The following is an 11,827-nucleotide window of genomic DNA, read 5'->3' on the forward strand; positions in this document are numbered from 1 at the left end:
GAGTTTTAAGCAAGAGTTCTATAGTCAGTCACAAATTTCGGTTCAGTGCTCCTTTGACTTATTTTAAAGCAAAGACACCATTCTCAGATCTAGAGTATGGAAATAGGACTGAATATTGGAAATCAGAGTAAGAATAAGACATAACATTAAAATAAAAATAAATCAAAGATTCTAGAGATGAAGATAAAATTTGGTATCTCTGTTAAGGATAGAAAATTGGAGCATTAGATGATTTCATCCAGACATTGCATTTATCCCATAGACTGAACCTTATTTCTTCATCTAAAATATTGTTAGATCTGTTCTCTTCTGGGATACAAGTTTACTGCATGAGAAGATATATGGAGAAATGGAGAGAGTCATATTTCAAGGCTACTGACACCTCCAGAATCTTCTCTATTAGTCTTTTTTACTTTTGTCCAGATATGGGAAGGAAATGAGGAGAACGGGCAGCAAAAGAAGTTTTGCTGTTAATACTAAACCACTTCCACAGTTACTAATATCGCATTATGTAATAATGTGGATGTGTAACCGATGTGATTCTGCAATCTGTATTTGGGGTAAAACTGGGAGTTCATAACCCACTTGAATCTAATGTATGAAATATGATATGTCAAGAGCTTTGTAATGTTTTGAACAACCAATAAGAAAGAAAAAAAATAAACCACTTCCAATACAAATGAAAGATGTAAACCCAAAACTGATGGTATAAAATATTTAAAATGGAGCTAAATTATTATAACTTGAATTGCATATAGATATGTTTACCCAAACTTTATATAGAATTATTCTTTTTGTACAAATATCTTTACAACACACTCTCGGATCTGCTTGGTCCTAACACCATAAATGACAGGGTTAAGGGCAGGTGGGATGACCACATATAGATTAGCCAAAAGAATATGGATGTACTGGGGAATGTTATGGCCAAAGCGATGAGTCATAAAAGAAAAAAAGGCTGGTGTGTAAAAGCAGAGCATGACACAGACATGGGAACCACAAGTATTGAGAGCCTTTAGTCGTGCGTCTTGAGAGGGAAGACGGAAGTCAGCTCGGAGGATAAGCACATAGGAAGAGGCAATCAGGATCACATCCACAATAATATTAGGAATCACCATAAGCCCATAGATTATGTTGACCTTGATGGGGCACAGGCCAGTCGGGAAAGACCCATGTGCTCACAGCATGTATGAGGCATGATGTGATTCCCACAGAAGGGCAGTCGCAGAATGAGAAATACAAATGGGTTTACAAGAATTGGATTTACAAGAATTAAATTTCTTCCAATGACAACAGAGGCTAGAATGCTGATGGTTTTATTGGTGAGGATTGCCATGTAGTGGAGAGGATTGCAGATGATCACCAGCAAAACAGTCTCCATGCCAGTGAACTTGTGGATAAAGAACATCTAAGCAAGGCAACCCCCCAAACTGATCTCTTGGAGATTGAACCAGATGATGCCCAGCATTTTGGGGAAACTGGAGAGTATTGTACATGTTTGAGGGAGGGCACAATATTTTCCAGTATTGTGGGAAAGAAGCCAGACTGAGAAATCAGAGAGAAGCTGCTTGTAAAACTTGGACTAGTCTGAGGAAATAGCTAGGGTGATAGGTCATGGAATTTAAGTTCAGAGTCAGTCCCATCTTCAGGGTGGAGATTTACAGTATGACCCTTCACTAGCAGAGGAAGAAGTTTCCAGGGGAGTGGCATAGGAGACCAATCTTTCACCACATATCTGGACACTTACCCTGTGGCAGTTTAGACCAGGGTGCTTGCCTCCTTCCTGATGTAGTTGTGAGCCACAAACAATGGCAGACAGTGTGATCCAGAAGATTATTTCTGGAAGGCATAGTGACACATTCATCCTGCTTTAGACGGGTACAAAGATCCCAGCCCTACAGTCCATTTCAAAATCCAGATTTATAATAGTTGAAGATCTTACCCTTCTACTGTCCACCAATGCTAAGATCACTGAGTCCGTGGTGACTAGTCTATTTCTCTGACTCTAGTATGCTATTAAGAGTGTTGGTACTTTGAACCCATTCAAACTGAAAATGGCTTAAATCTTGCTGTATCATTTGCTTTCTGGAAACTTTTAGGCAAATTTCTTTCACTTTCCAGATTCGTTTCTGTTCCCATAACATTGGAAACAATAAATCTAAGTAACATTGTTCGTTTTTTTAATGGCTGATAAGATCAATGTAAATCAAGGAACTACCTCACAGAGTATTCCAAAATAGTATTCATATTATCAATGCCTCCCAATATTATATTTTACTTTAGCCCCAATATTAACACAGTAAATCACGTGGTAGCAAAAATAACAGGCTTCTTTTTAAAAGGCCTTCATTCATAATTAAGTCATCTTTGACTCTCAGATGGTATGTATGAAGGAGGTGGGAATGATGATTGACACATATGAGACCAAAGAGAGAGTGTTGTTGGGCCAGGCATTTATACTTATCTTTAAATCTTTATTAATATTAACATAACCCTACTTTGCTCCTTTGAGGGAAACTGTGTTCTTTCTTTAATCTCCTAAACTCCATGGAACCAAGGCAGTTGATGAGTGTGGGTAATAATCTCTATTTATGCACTTTTTCTTTTTTTGGTACTGGGGATTGAATCCAGGGGTGCTTAAACACTGAGCCACATCTCCAGATCATTTTATATTTTATTTTGAGACAGGATCTTGATAAGTTGCTTAGAGCTTCACTAAGTTGCTGTGGATGGCTTTTAACTTATGACCCTCCTGCCTCAGCCTCCTGAGCTGTTGAGATTACAGGTGTATAGTGCACGGTTTATTTCTGCATTTTCAAGACTGAGTCATGAAAGAGGTTAGGGAGGCAGGCTCAGTTTGGCTGCTGTAGCAGTGGTATTGATTTATACAGATAAAGGCTTGGAATTGGTTTCATAAAGTTAATAAAACTTGAAGAACATAGTGCAGACCAAATATTTGTCATTCCATTTGGAAATTGACATTAATCACCATTCCACCCCCAACTCAAATATATGACAGTGTCCTATAGGGGTGTCTTTCTGTCTTATATAAACCAGAGTGAGTTTAGTTGCTGGCCTTTCCCCCTGTAATATGTAAATTTGCTAGTCTGAGCAATTTTCATTATTTTAGACAGTTCGTGTCAATATGATTATATTTGTGGCATCTGTCTAGAGCAAGTGTACTGGGTACCTGATATTGGTATGTGTGTTGGCCAGTGGGTGGTGTATAATAGAAAGAAAGAGAGGGAAAATGATAGAAATGGAGATAAAGGGCAAAAATAAAAAAGAAATTCTGTATATACGTGTTACTCGTTGGTATGCCACAGTCCTCAGCTGTGGACGCTGTACAATCCTACATGCTCTAATGCATTTGTTGGTGAAGATAATGGCACTTGGGATAACTGTTTGGCAAAAGGGAGGCTCCTGTCTTTTTCTTTCATTTGTCCTTTCCTTCTCCTCTTTGTAGCATCTCGCCTGCCCTGTTCAAGCATTTTACCTCTCACATTCCTTTTCTCAGCTCTCACTTGGAGCATATTTGCAACATGACCCAGGTTCTTAAAGATGGTGCTTGGGAGCCTCTTCAAGTCTCTGTGCCCCAAGCCTACCTGGTCACAGAGAGAAAAACTTTACAGTGAACCTAAGGAATGTCCCAGAATCCCTGAGTTTAGTCTTTGGAATCCTCTGGGTAGAAACATGGACAAGGGTTATTAAGTCTCTCTAACTCTTTGTCCCCACACTGGTGCATCTGCTGAGAAACACTGTACCTAAGTGCAGGGCAGGAGATGTGGCATGGAATGTGAGGAATGGAAATATTCTGATCTGGGGAGTCTGGGAGATGATGTTGAGTCAGCCTCTCTCAGGAACCCTGAAAATATTAAATTCATACTATAAAGTCTTCAAAGTATGACATCTTAGGAAACTGCCCTTGGCAACTGTTCTGTTTTGTTTAATGGAAATTTATAAATTCAGATTTAGTTTGTCTACTGTCACAATTGAGGATTCAAAGGATGAAGAAGGAGTAGAACTTTCAAACAGACCCTGTAGAGTCTGTGGCAGCACATGAGACCTGATGGGGGCAGCTCTGTTTATTGGCAGAGGGCATGCCTTCAGATAAAGGCTTCAGCTTCTTTCAAGCCAGCAAGTCTCCTTCCCAGTTTATAACTATGGTGAACATAAAGTCTCCAGAAAAACATATGTTTAGCTCTTTTGGTTGATGGTGGAAAAACATCTACATTTTCCTAAGAAATCCATGATATTGTATTTTTAAGCCAGAGCACAGAAGTGTGTCTTGAGGGTCTCCCTTCCTAGACGTGGTGAAATGGTCCTGATGGTGACACCAAGGCAGGCCATGGATTCTGATTTTCCCAACTAGAGCGTGAAAGGGACTGATGGACAATGGAATTATTCAGCTGTTTTTTTTTTCTTCTAAGTTTAGTCTTTTTTGAGTTGTTACCATAGAGATGGCAATATCTGTGGTCCAGAAGAGATTCTGGCTTAATCCACTACATTCTCTTGTTCATTTCATTCATTTTAATTAATGAGAAGATTATGTACTATTTTCCTGCTCTCCCCTCATTGAGCCCTTCTTCCCTAATGTATCCCCATTTGTTTTCCCCTATTGAGCCTAACTCTATTCAGTCTATGCTTAAAATTTCTTCCTATGACCTCTACTATGTCCGTGATATACTATGGATATTTTAGGATACAATAAGCACTGTTGTTGCCAAAGTCCTTTTCTCAGTACTCAATCATCCTTTTAAACTTTAGTTGTACATCTTAACTTCATAATGCATATCCTTTTTTTTTGATGACTGAAAGTCCTACATACAACATAACTACTACTTATTTCCACTTCCTTTCAACTGTTTCTCAATAACCAATGTTATTCTTCCATATCAGCCAAATGGATATGATCTCTGGATCTCTTGTATTTTCATATCAGTGTAAAACATTATCATAACATGGGCATGTGTAATTGAATTTAATGTTTTCTATCTTTCCCATTATTTTAGTGGACTGTTATTACAGTGGTGTTTAACTCACCTTATCTAGTGTAATACCTTAAATGTTAGAAGTCTCAGGCATATTGAATAACATTATTCTTGGAATATGAAAATTCCAGACCTGAGGGTAATAACACCATATGATTGTATATATTGTAATCTGGTCCTATACCAAAAATTATTCCACTATGACTTATGGAATCAAATTTTCATGAACAGCAGTATGATTTTTGCCTTAAACCATTTTGATGTTCTATTGATTTTACTTGTGAGACAGAACGCCGGCTATTCCTTGAGGACACTGCTTCTCTGAAAACTTTTTAGGGATTGGATGTTTTTCCACTATAACTCCTCACATGGAAAAACCTCGAGGAAGGCTTCTCATTTATTCTCATTGATACCACTGGAATAATATCCACTCCTTATCTCTAATAATCAAATCTACTTTGATACTCATGACACAATACAGTCAATATTCCTACTTCCTTGAAGATTTTGAAGTCCAATGCACTGCTGCTTTGTTGAATATTTTACCAATATAACTCTTGTTAGTTTTACTTTAAACTATGATGAAAATTTTGTGTTTGTTAGGACTTCTTATATACATGAGTAAAATTTATATTATATTCCTAGAATTACAATATAAGTCAGAATGGTACCACATTTTTACTAAATATTGACAAATTACATCCTGGTTAATTTAACTCTTGCTGTACCCCATCTTGTAGGCAGCTATGAAGGCTTACTATGGTTTACACAAGGATGATAACTGTTTTCATCACCATCTCCATCTTACTTGTGTCCTATATAGGAAACCTTCATATCTCCTTGGTTGGGTGCCATCAGGGAGGATTATGTAATGTGATCAATGAACCAAACTTTTGCCTCATGGTGTTTGCATTTTGCATTCTGTTACATCATTTAACTTTAGTGACATAAAAAAACAAAAACAAAAACAAAAAACCAAACCAAACCAAACAAAAAAACTTCTGTAAAGTTAGTTGCTTAAAAAGAGTAATTCTTTTTTAACATATTTTCTTTTTTAAAAAAACTATTTTTAATTTTTATCGGTGTATCATAATTATACATAATAGTGGGATACATTGTGACATATTCAGAGTACACATAATATAACTTGATCAATTTTATTTTCTAGTACATTCCTTCCCCTTTATCTTCTTTCCTCCTGATCCCCTTCTTCAATTTTCATGAGACTTCTTTTCTTTTCTTTTCTTCAGTCTTCCACACATGAGAAAAAAACATACAACCCTTTTGGTTCAAGATTCTTAGGGTTGGATGAGAAATTATTTCAGTCTAGGCTCTCTCACTTTATCTCTTCCAGCATTTGCTATAAGTCAAGTCATAGTTTGGCTGGATGGTGGAAGACAGTTTCATCTAACTTCCCCAGAGATTTGAGAGCTGAATGCTGAGCTCTTCCTCATTGCCCTTTACAGGTCAGCAAGTCAACTAGGACTCACTCATAACAATCTTGGGGTTTCAAGTGCTACAGCAAGAAACTCCAATTCACAAGCTCTTTTTAAGCCTTTGTTTGCATCACATTTACTGATTTCAAAAGAAGTTATATTCCTGCCCAAACTCAAGGGGTAGGGAAATAAGCTCATCTCTTGATGGGAAAATGTTAAACATCATGTTGAAAGGGCAGTGATTCAAGGGCAAGTCATTATCCCATGGATCTAAATTGGCTTCTCATTTGGCTCTGTCCCATCTATAAAAACACTATGCATTATTGGGCATTTGCAGTGCTGTCTGTCCTAAATCATGTGTGTATGTGGATGTGTTTGTTCTGTACTAAACTGTTCCACCAGTTGCCTGGTCTTGTACACATATCCCACAACTCTGGTTAGTGAAGCTATAGAATGGATTTGGGACTGTAATAGTATAAACCCTAAAAAGTTCTTTAAGATGGTCTGGCTCTTATCTTTTGAATCTATGTTATAATTTGTAAATGAAAACAAATAAACTCTCAGAAATATTTATTATATTCAACACATAACTCAAGAGGATTTAAAAATTATTGATTGTTCCACATTGTTTACCTGGTTTACCTTAAATTTATACTTTGAGTTGAAAAGTCCAAAACATCAGTTGTTGGACTTATCATGTTTCATAGTGCTATTGAAAAATATAGTAGAAAAATAAACTTCCAACTTGGATTTCTATACGCCTAAGAAGATATATTCTTGGGCATAGAAATTTAGGTTGGCAGTTCATTTTTCCACTATAGTTTTGAAAATATTGTACCATTTTCTTGATTTCATAGTTTTTAAAAAAGATATTTGCTGTTAGTTTTCTTATTGCTTCATTGAAGATATTCCCCTCAACCCCTTTGACTGTTTTGACATTTTCTCTTTATCTATTTCCCAGTGGTTTTACTTTGACCCTCTTAGGTGAGTTTTTTTTTTTAATAAATCATGTTTTAAATTTTTGGCTTGATTTCTTTAATAAATTTTATAATCTTCATTTAAAAATATTGATTCTAACCTATATTTTAACTCCTTTATGACCCATGTATATGTGTATATATATATATATGTATATATATATATATACATATATATATATATATATATATATATAACTTGATTGTTTTCTAAATATCTATTGTTTTTCATATTTTCTACCAAGTTATTTCTCTAGGAATTATTATAGATGTTATTTTGATAACTCTCAGTTCCTTATCTCTTCATCTAGGTATGATATGCTGTTAGCTCACCTATTGAATATTATTTTAAATTAATGCAATTTCAAAAAATAAAATTCCTAACTGGTTATTATTACTTTCCAGTTTATGGCTGAAAAATTTCATCTTACATCCAATTTATTGTGTATAATGATCATAGTTCTTTTATAATCCCACTGATTTTCTTTTGAAAATTTTAATGTTGTCTTTTTATTTGATTTTTGGTTGGTAATTATTGTCTTTGATGATTATAAAATCTTTTGGACACAGTATTTTTAACAATTACCTCAATATTAACTCTTCTCACTGAAATTGGATGATCCTCATTAATAACATTTAAAAAATATTTGTTTTATGTTAAGTTAATAGAAATCACTAGGATTGTCATAGAAGTGAGTGAAATGCTGTTAATAGTGACTTCCAAAGTCCAATTTGATCTTTTCTTTTCTTGAGCAATATTCTACTTACATTATTCATTCCTTTAAAATGCTCTTTATTGTAAATTAACATTATCTTTTCTGTTGACATTTTTGAAAGCCATGAACTTATTATTTATTTACTTTGTCCATTTTATATATCTTATTATATTAAACTTTCCATACTCCAAAATTTTTAGGATTATTTACAATTTGTTTTCTGTTACCATCCATTTTCCCACATTTTTTTTGAAGTTCATGAATGGTGTTCTTTATTTCTTAAACATTTTGATGTTCAAAGTCATCCAGTTAAAAACCAGTACACAAATAAATAAATATTCATTCTTGCTCTCTCTGTAATGTGTGATTAAACTCCCCCATATCTAACACCTGGTACCTCCTCTGTATGTGAATAATCACTACCCAAATTCCAGTTCTCCTTTCAGTGAGTAAAATTTACATTATATTCCTAGAATTACATTATAAGTCAAGTCAACACGGTATCATAATTTTAGTAAATATTGACAAATTACATCCTGGTTAATTTAACTCCTAACTTGACCTCTAATTAAATATCTCTATGAAGGAAATTTTGTTATTACCTTAAAGAGATCAATAGTCAGATAGTTCTAATCATAAGTTCTTCCCTCAATGAATTCAAGTTCTCCTCCTTGAAACTTACACTTACATGGCATATTCTGTGTTAGGATTCAATAGAGAATATGCACTCACACAGAAACACACGAATCCAATAACTGTGGTCAATATTTCATATATATGTATTTATGTATATCTAATATGTATATACAATTGAAGGTCAATTTGACAAAAGACATTTCTTTATTAATTTTTTATCATAAATTTCAGTCTCTTAGGTCTTTGGCTTCCATAACCTAAATAAGTTACTCTCATTCAATCTTTTGTAGCAAAGAGACTCTTCACCCACTCCTGGATCTGCTTGGTTCTGATCCCATAAATGACTGGGTTGAGGACAGGGGGGACGACTACATAGAGATTAGCCAGGAAAATATGGATATACTGGGGGATGTGATGACCAAAACGATGAGTGAGGAAGGAGAAAAGAGCTGGGCCAAAGAAGTCTAAGATGACACAGATATGGGAACTGCAGGTGTTGAGAGCCTTCAGGCGTGCATCTTGGGAAGGGAGGCGGAAGACAGTGCATAAAATTTTAGCACAGGAGATGATGATTAGAAGCACATCCAGGAACAAGATAGAAATATTCCCTAGACCATTATAGACATTGGCATGGATGCTGGCACAAGCTAGACGTGCCACTCCCATGTGCTCACAGTAGGTATGAGGGATGATTCTATGTCCACAGTAAGGCAGCCTCAGGAGGAGAAAAATGATAGGTGCAATCATGCACAAGCTTGCAGAACCACAGCCACAGCAATCACCCCAATGATTCTGTTGGTGAGGATTGTGGTGTACCTGAGAGGGTTACAAATAGCCACATAACAATTGAAGCCCATAGCCAGAAATACAATGCTCTCCATGATTGAAAAAGTGCACAAAAAACACTTGAGCAACACAGCACCCCAAACACAGCTCCTGAAGGTTAAACGAGAAGATGCCCAGCATCTTGGGGATGGCAGAGGTAGAGAGACTCAGGTCGATCACTGACAGCATGGCACTAGACTCAAGTTGGTGGATCAGTCCAGATCACAACAGGATGACAAAGTTTCCCACAAGAGCAATCAGATACAGGACACAAAAAGGAAAACCAAGCCAGACCTGTGCAGCCTCCAATCCTGGAATTCCCAAGAGCAGGAAAGAGGAAGGGTGGGACTCAGAGGCATTGGCAGAAGACATTCTCCTGCAGGCTGAGGGCAGTCATGGCTCTAAAGATTGCTGCCAGTTCCCATTGGGCATTGCCTCCAGAATTCATTGAACTCTACAAAATTCAAAACAATAAAAGGCTACGAACAGAGGATTGATAATGGGAATATGTTTCTCTAAAGGCCTTTGATTATTTTTCTTTCCTTTGACTCTTCATAAATAATCCAGTGACACTCCTTATTTGTACTGGAAATGGAAGAGGATGAGCACCATACCTCTTCTAAAATTATGGGTTCAGAGTAGAAAATGTACTTACTCCCCTCTTATTCAAGAAAAGAACATTATAAGGGATAAGAAAACTGATGATAATGATCACTACCACAATATATCAGCTATGATTAATTTGACATATGCTAATTTTCATTGTGTCTGACGTCATTTACGTGTATCATCTTGTTTAGTTCTCCCCAGGATTCCCTGACACAAAATACTACCAAGATCTGCTTTTATGGAAGAGAAAGCTTTCGATAAATTTATTAAATTCCTGTCTGTTTGGAAGTTAACAAGCAGAAGAGTCCAAGATTTGGAAACAGTTTGAAACTAGGCTATGTGACATTGATTTGGATCTGACTGTGGAATACTTGCTAATGGAAGTAGTGATAGAAAGATAAGGCCTGAGGAGAGTAAAAGGATCTAGAATAGACAAAACTTTCTCACAGGAGAGTAAGTCTATAAGATTTACACTACTGGGATTTGATACTTTCTATGAAGCTGTGTTAGTGTACCTACTTCCAAAAAAAAGAGTATACAACAGTTACTAATAGGGCATTATGTAAAAATGTGGATATGTAACAGATGTGATTCTGCAATCTGTATTTGGGGTAAAAATGGGAGTTCATAACCAACTTGAATCTAATGTATGAAACATGATATGTCAAAAGCTTTGTAATGTTTTGAACAACCAATAAAAAAAATAAAAAATAAAAAGAAAGAGTGGAACAAAACAAAACACACATTAGCACTCAAGTATTAAGTAAATATTGCTGAGTGTGGTGGCTCATGATGGTAATCCACAAAATTTAGGAGGCTGAGGCAGGAGGATCACATGTTGAAGGCCAAGCTGAGCAACTTAGTGAAACTCTGTTTCAGAATCAAAATAAGAAAGGCTGGATTGCAGCTCAGTGGTAGAGCAATCCTGAGTTCAATCCCCAATGCTGTTGAGGAAGAGAGAGACATGGTAGGGGAGGAGGGTGAGTGGAGAAGGGCTTTATATTTTGCATGTTGTTGCATATATTGAGGTTAACTGATGCCACATGATCAAAAACCTCCACCCCAAATCCTATTCTTGGTCTTCCTGGCATGGCCAGCCCCTATCCTAAGACTTGATATTTCAAATCCCCACTTAAAAAATGACACTGCTACTAGGTGTGGTGTAGATTACAGCCCAGGAGCCAAGAGCAAAAGTCAGAACTCTCTTGGGGCAAAGCCAAAATCTTTAACATAAATTTGCTCATTTAGTTACAAAGCTATCATTTTTCACTCCTAGATCTAATCATTTTACTTCATTCCTTATGTGGGGCCCCTGAACTCAGTCATAAAATTCATATCTCCCAATAATCAATTTTGGTTTCAGTCTAATCTCTTTGAAGTATGAAGTGTGAAGAGACACCAGCAGCTGATCACCAGGTTGCACCCTTTTCTTTAGCAGGGTGTGTGTGCAGCCATCTAACTGCAAAGACTTCAAGTTCATCAAGTTAGCCTTTGCTTACTATGGTTTTAAAAAAATCAATTTGTGTATTATACACTCTATGTCCATAAAGGCAATATGTGCAGAAAGAATGAGCAAAACACAGGCTATTTATGTGTGGCACCAAGGAATGGGATAGAGTCTTGATTCCGTTCTTAGC

At 36.2% G+C, this 11,827-nt stretch overlaps 2 pseudogenes; both read right to left on the reverse strand.

The window, feature by feature from the left end:
• Positions 1-785: 785 nt before the first annotated feature.
• On the reverse strand, positions 786-5,724 carry LOC144376665 (olfactory receptor 52E4-like; annotated as a pseudogene).
• Positions 5,725-9,032: 3,308 nt separating this feature from the next.
• Positions 9,033-9,953, reverse strand: LOC101967541 (olfactory receptor 52E8-like; annotated as a pseudogene).
• Positions 9,954-11,827: the final 1,874 nt, after the last annotated feature.

The sequence above is a fragment of the Ictidomys tridecemlineatus genome, chromosome 4 (assembly GCF_052094955.1).
Source record: "Ictidomys tridecemlineatus isolate mIctTri1 chromosome 4, mIctTri1.hap1, whole genome shotgun sequence".
NCBI lineage: Eukaryota > Metazoa > Chordata > Mammalia > Rodentia > Sciuridae > Ictidomys > Ictidomys tridecemlineatus.